The sequence below is a fragment of the Phoca vitulina genome, unplaced genomic scaffold (assembly GCF_004348235.1).
Source record: "Phoca vitulina isolate PV1807 unplaced genomic scaffold, GSC_HSeal_1.0 scaffold7, whole genome shotgun sequence".
Taxonomy (NCBI): Eukaryota; Metazoa; Chordata; class Mammalia; order Carnivora; family Phocidae; genus Phoca; species Phoca vitulina.
This window is the reverse complement of record NW_022589710.1, coordinates 63447787-63455238: the sequence shown is the minus strand read 5'-3', so window position 1 is coordinate 63455238 and position 7452 is coordinate 63447787.

The window sequence follows — 7452 nt, the reverse complement described above, 5'->3', positions numbered from 1 at the left end:
TTATCGGGGCGCCTGGGTGGCTCAGTCCGTTAAGCGTCTGCCTTCAGCTCAGGTCATGATCTCAGGGTCCTGGGATCGAGCCCCGCATCGGGCTCCCTGCTCAGCGGGAAGCCTCCTTCTCCCTCTCCCACTCCCCCCGCTTGTGTTCCCTCTCTCTCCCCCTCTCTCTCTCTCAGGCACATGTGCGTGCAAATAAATAAATAAAATCTTAAAAACCAACCGCATTATTATTATTAACAGTTTTGGCAAACATTTAATGAGCACCCCCTTTGTGCCAGCACTTTGCCAGGTGCCGGAGATCAGGGAACAGGACACAGCCCCCAACCTGCAGGCACTCACTGCCTAGAGGGGATGCAGACATGGAGACAGTGGTCGACGACCTAAGAAAGAATCAAGAAGGGCTAGAAAGAGGTGCAGCCAGTGGGGATGCCCACCCATGGGGGTCGAGACCAGCAGGGTGGACGACGTGGGGGCGATGGTGGGAGGTTTCCAGAACGAGGAGGTTCTCAAGCTGGGCTTGAAAAATACAAGTAGTAAAAGAATAGCAGCTCACACTGATGAAATGATCTCTATCTCCAGGCACCATTCTAAGACTTTCACATTTAAATTTTTTTTTTTTAAAGATTTTTATTTATTTATTTGACAGAGAGAGACAGCGAGAGAGGGAACACAAGCAGGGGGAGTGGGAGAGGGAGAAGCAGGCTTCCCACAGAGCAGGGAGCCCGATGCGGGGCTCGATCCCAGGACCCTGGGACCATGACCTGAGCCGAAGGCAGACGCTTAACGACTGAGCCACCCAGGCGCCCCTTAAATATTTTTTCATTTAATTTTCCCAACAGCTCTGTGGGGGCAGGAGGATTGTCCTCTCCATTTGAGTGCTCAGAAAATGGAGTGCCAAGGGACCGATCACTCCTCCGTAGTCACACTGACCTGGACCGTCTGATTCCAGAGCCTGAGCCTCTGTCTACTCGACCCTACTGCACGTTTTGTCCCCACTTGGTAAATGAGGAAGCCAGGCTCTGATGTTAACACCTGTCCTGGGAGACCTCAGTCTGCGCTGACCCCTGGCCACACAGCTGGCTTGCCTCCCACATGCCCACGCTGAGTTTCAGGGGGAGAGGGATGTGATGGGAAGGAAGCCGACTGTGCCTCCCAGCCCTCTGGAACCCCACAGAAAAGAAGGGACCATATCCTGTACTTGTGGGTTTGTGGGCACCTGCCAGCAAAGCTGGCCACAGCCGGCTCAGGGGACCCATGTGGTCCCATTCACACAGCGAGCAGCTGTCTGCACTGCGGGATTTCTGGGGCTTCACACCTAAAAATCTTACCCCCCACCCCAGATGAATTCATATATGCAAAGTGCTTAAAATGGTTCCTGGCTTTTCATAAGCACTCGATAAATGTTAACTCTTGTTATCATTACTGTTATTACTTGGTGATGCTTGAGATTCCTTCAACTGGGCACGGCCTCCCAGTATCTAAAAGAAGATATTGTGTAAGAGAGAACCAATCTTGAAGAGTCTGTTTGGCCATGTGACCTTGGGCAATCACTTAGTGTCTCTGAGCCCGACTTTCCTTACCTGAGGACACGATGACCTTCAAGTTTTGACACTGTTGGTAACCCACACTGTGCTATTCACACCGAGATATAATTCACCAGTTCCTCCATGCATTTATCTACTGAACTAGTACTTATTGAGCACCTACTGTGTACCTGGTGCTGTTCTAGGTATTTGGGACACAGCAGTGAATCCAACTGGCAAAACCCCATGCCCTCAGGGGGCCTCTAGCCTAGTGGGAAGAGAGAGCCCACAACAATGAACGTACTGCATAAATGTGTTAGCTGGGGAGTGGTAGCAGTGGGGATGATAAGATGGAATCAGCTTCTAGATTTATATTGAAAGTAGTACCGCCATGATTTTCAATTGGATACAGGTTGTGAGAAAGGATGGATTGGGTGTTGCCAAGAAATATGAAGTTGCCGTCAACTGAAATAGAGGTCACAGACTGAAGACGGGGCAGGATTTTTTGAGTGGGGGTGGGATCAGGAGTTCACTCTTGGACATGTCAAGGTTGAGATGTCCATTGGACACCACGTGGGGATTTCCAGGGGGCACCTAGATAGTCAAGTTTGGTGTGCAGTGATGAGGTCTGATATAGTGATACGTAAATGGGAGTTGTGATTACCTAGTTCGTGTTTAAAGCCACAAACTGGATGAAATCACCAAGGGAGAGCGTGGACAGAGAAGAGAACAAGGTGCTTGGCCACCAGGGGGCAGGTGAGTGGGAAACACGGGGGATTACGGATTGGGTGGCTGTGGAGTCTCTGTGGCATGTAGGAGCTCTGACCCAGAGCATACGGAAGAGTCAGGGTACTCTTGTGTTGTCAACTCTTGCAGGGCATAAATCCACAACTAAATATTTATTTGGTTATTTGGAAATACTTTTTTTTTTTTTAATTCTTTTTTACGTAGGCTCCACGCCCAACGTGGGGCTCAAACTCACGACCCTGAGATCAAGAGTTGCATGCTCTACCGACTGAGCCAGCCAGGCGCCCCCTGGAAATACTTTTAAATTTTGCAATACGCCCTTTCTTGCAGTGATGAGCTAAAAATTGAAAGCAATGAAAATTTTAGTAGTGAGCTTCTGTTTCTCCAGGAAGTTGGTGACGAAATGTGCAAGTTGCACAGAATGTTTGCTGATGTTCACATCACTGTGGGGGCTGTAGCGATTTCACTGACCCCAAGAATGCCTAAGACACAGAAGCTGCCACTTTAGAAGTTGGTACTTTTAAAAGATCTGCCCTAAGACACCGCTTGCACCCATGGAAGCATGGCTTTTCAACTTAGACCAAGCAGCTGTTCTGCAAATTAATTCAGCTGATTTTTGGTTCCAGTTTTTCTCCTACACAGACAACAGCGGAGGTGGTGGCTGATTATGGGGCAGTTTTGTAAGAACACTACAGACGGGGAGTTCTTGGTGCCAGTTTGATACCAGTATCTTCAGATTCTCCCACTAGAAAGATCAGTCTGTGCCAATCACGATCCAATTCACGGACCCAAAACCAAGCTTCTGGAAGTTCAGTCTGGCTGAACGGAACAACGGACTTCTGGGAAATGCTATTCTAAATTCAGTTTAAATTGTTTACATTGGAAATAGAGTTATATTTTTGTGATGGTAATACAAAGACAGATTTTGCTGGGGCATGGTGTCCTGGTAACAGTTACATTCTTACTAAATAAGAGACCAACGAAATAGAAATGTACTTTGAACAGGCCACAGTGCAAACACAGTTTATAATTTCATGCAAATATGTTTCAGTAGTCTACCAATTGATATGGAGATGATAGGTGACAAAATTAAGAAAATTTAAAGACGTACGCAGAGTTATTGAACCACAAGGTTTTTGTAGTGAAGTTGACGGTGAATTAAGACAACAACAACAAACCCTTCAGCATGCATTTCTTTTCTTTGTTGCCCATCATCAATCAATTTTATAAGACCTTGAGGCTAAATGCCTGAAAGTGTTACTAAGCTGTTTGTTAAAAGAGAGCTCTACATTTTTTGAATTTTGTTCCGAATCCACTGGAAATCTTTAATCAAGGTGTTCAAAGAACAGAGCACCAAAACATCCCCTTTTGCGTGTCTAGCAGATTGTAATGGTAGAAAACGAAGCTATTTTGCAGACAATAAAGGAAATGTGTTGCAAAAGGGAAGAAATGATTAAATCAGAGAATGAGAGCTCAGTGGCACACAAGATTTAATTTTAAAATTCTGTAGTGAGCTTTGGAATACCTGTTTGTGGGAAGAATCTTTTCAGTTGAGTAAGTTCATGTTCTGTACAGAAATGGGACAAAATTGAGAACACCTACCATTCACAGCATCTAAGCTTGACAAAGAGTTCAAAAATTGTAACTACTACTTATTTGTAGAGTTGAATCTAGTAAAAATATTTGTTGAAGAAAGCCACTTTGAACTAAGGCATAAAGGCACCACCTTTATCTGGGCTAAAATATTTACATCATTTTATATGCAAAGAGTCGGACTTGAGAATAGCCCCCACTCTGCAGAGCTTGCTCAGAGCGTATCAGGCACTTGAGCACCTGCCCCAGCCACATTTTCTTACATAAATACGTTCTAGTGTAAGAGAAGGGTCAATTGAAGGTGCTAATTTAAATTTACTAACTGTAAAATTTGAAGGCAAATATTTCAGCAAGTATATGGAACAATTAAAAGTAGTAAGACCAAGAGGAAAGAAAAATTCATTCTCCAGGAAAATGCCAAGGACATACCCAAGTCAGGCACGGATTATAGCCCGTGGATATGTACCAAACCAGTTTATTTTGCTTATGTTCTTTTTCAATGTTCAGCTCAGTAACATAAAAACTTTTATTTTGCCTTAATGTGTGTGGGTGTATATATGTACTTAAAGACATAACTATTTTTGAAAACAATTTTTTGACTAGAACTACTTTATAACTCCATCACTACAATATGGCCAATCTGTTGGGGTGTGTGTGTATATAGAGAGAGTTAAATACATCATTTTTTGGGAAATAGCTTTGGACAAGAACTGCTTTATAACTCCACTGCTATAATATGGCCATTTGGTTGTTTAAAACCACGCTGTTGGTGGGGATTCATTTCGGCAGCTGCAGGAAGCTGGTATCCCCAGCAAACCTGATTTCTCAGATGCCCAGGGGCCCCCCCAGCACCCTATTGTACTCCGTACACGGCTGCGGAGCTGCATCCTGAAACTGTCATGGGGCCTCACGCCACGCCTTCCTGTGCCCTTCTCTGCACGTGGTGACCAAGTTCTATCCGCCAAGGAAAACCCACACGACAGCTCTGTCTCGGCCCCAGTCCTCCCCGACGCTGGGGCTGGATGGAGACCCAGATGCCCGGGTCTGAGCCTTCAACATCAGCCACACCTGTCATCTGCAGAGGGTCCGAGACTCCGCTGGGCTCTCAGGAACTTGATCCTGACAACACGGCTGCATGAGCAGTCGTGGAGCTGTGCCCATGGTACAGATGAACAAACTGAGGCAAAGACATGACACCGGGGCCTTTGAAGACGGAGGAAGGGGCCATGAGCCAAGAGACATAGGCAGCCTCTCGAAGGTGGAGGATGCAAGGAACAGATTCTCCCTGGAGCCTCCAGAAGGAACACAGCCCTGCCAACACCTTGACTTTGGCCCAGTTTGACTGATGTTGAACATCTGACTTCCAGAATGGTACAACAATAAATCTGTGTCGTTTTAAGCCACTAGGTTTGTGCTAATTTATTACAGCAGCCATAGGAAACTCATCCAGGGGGCAAGGCTTCCCCCTGCCCAGAAAATCAGGGACTGCTTCGCAAGCCACGTGCAGAGACCTCTGACTTCAGCTCGAATCTGTTGGTTCAGCACACACTGCCCTTCCTCCCATAGCCTGTGTCTGCTCAAGCTAGGTTTATTACTTTTTTTTTTTTTTAAGGCTTTTTTTTTTATTCGAGAGAGAGCGTGAACGGGGGGGCGGGGGGGGGGGTGGAGAGAATCTCAAGCCGACTCTGTACTGCGCATGGAGACTGACTCAGGGTTCCATCCCAGAACCCTGAGATCATGACCTGAGCTGAAGCCAAGAGCTGGAGGCTTAACCGACTGCGCCACACAGGCGCCCCAAGCTGGGCTTATTTTTAAAGGGTTTGTCTTTGCCACCTGCTGTCTGTGTTTATATTAAGCTGGACAGAAAGGAGAGACCTTCCTTCACCAGTTCTTAGTTGTAGCTCTGATATTTGCCCAGCACATAGTAGGTGCTCAATAAACAGCACTGTATTTTTAGTAATACTTGATCTTATTTGTTAAAAACTTAGAGGTGACGTTGGGCAGGTCTACCAGAGAAGACGAGTCTGCAATTTCCATGTGCTATTTTCTGAGTTCTGCACATTTTAACATTGGCATTGTGACTCGGGAGACCACTGTCTTACAAGGAGGCTTCCTGGAATTCATCCCAATTCCAACAGTGAGATGGTGATAAGGGCATTTGAAATACAGACACAGAGATTAAAGAATCTCAACTTAGTCAAATAATAAGAAGCTATTGTCAAGCCAAATAACCCAGCCAGTTATTGGCCCTCTGAAATCTGGTAAGCCATCCTGGGGAGATCAATTCTGATTTTTATCAATCAAAATTTGTAGATAGAAACTGGTCAGGGTCCACACGGAGCCCTTTGGAGGCTGTATCCAGCCTCTACATGTTTCCCGTGGCCTTGATATAAAGTAAGAGCTTCTGGAAACTTCCCAGGCTAGTCCAGACGCTCTCCTCCTTTTCTTCTGGAAAAGCAACTCAACCCCTACGCAGGCACGAATACAGTATCTTAAACGGATCTAGAATTATGTTTCAAAAAAAACACACTTAAAGAAAACCGAAAATTCTGCCAATATTTAGTTGTAAAAGGAGGCTTTTTTGGTTGTTTTTTTCTAAGAGACGTGGATCTCCTCTTACAGCTCACTCTCACAAGGGAAAAAAAAAAAAAGGTGGTCATTTACTTACCCAGGAAAGGAAGAGCTCACAACTTCAGCTGGCTTTTCTGATGGCAAGAGCAGGCTTCGGAGGTGTGTTCTGCACTGGGAAGCCCCGGGGAAATGCTACGGGCTTGACTTACACAACCTCCTCTCCAATGAGGTCTCTGGAGGGATTGCCGAAAAAAGTGAGTCTTTCAATGAAAGAAGCTAGCTGAGGTTTAAAAGGAAAACTGCTCTGCATTTTGGGGCTGGCAAGAGATTATTCAGCTCCCATCCCCCTCCTTTCGTTGGTGACATCTGCGGAGGCCGATGACTGCCCAGGAGCGGTATGTTGCATCCTGGCCTCCTTCTGAGTCCCCATGAGCCTCAGTGGACATTGAGTGATGACAGCCCCATTTGCCACGGGGTCCTGCATGCCTGAGGTTTGCAGCAGCTTTCCTTAAATGCCTCCTTCTGAATTTTGGCTCTGAAGGATCCATGGCCAAGAATCCATTAATGTGGACCCCACTGAACAAACAGTGAGCTAGGAAAAATTTGACTCATGCGGGGTCCAGAGTTGAGTAATGCACTTTTCCTAATCTTCACTGGCAGCTCCAAGGCCCATTTTTCAATGTACATCTCATATATCAACTTGAACTACTCAAGACCTCGTGTTCAGACAGTAAGGCATTTCTGGTTTTCTTCTTTCTTTCTTTCTTTCTTTTTTTTTTTTTTTTAAAGATTTTATTTATTTATTTGAGAGAGAGATTGAGAGACAGAGCACACGAGAGGAAAGAGGGTCAGAGGGAGAAGCAGACCCCCCGCTGAGCAGGGAGCCCGATGTGGGACTCGATCCCGGGACTCCAGGATCATGACCTGAGCCGAAGGCAGTCGCTTAACCAACTGAGCCACCCAGGCGCCCCTCTTTCTTTCTTTCTTTCTTTCTTTCTTTCTTTCTTTCTTTCTTTCT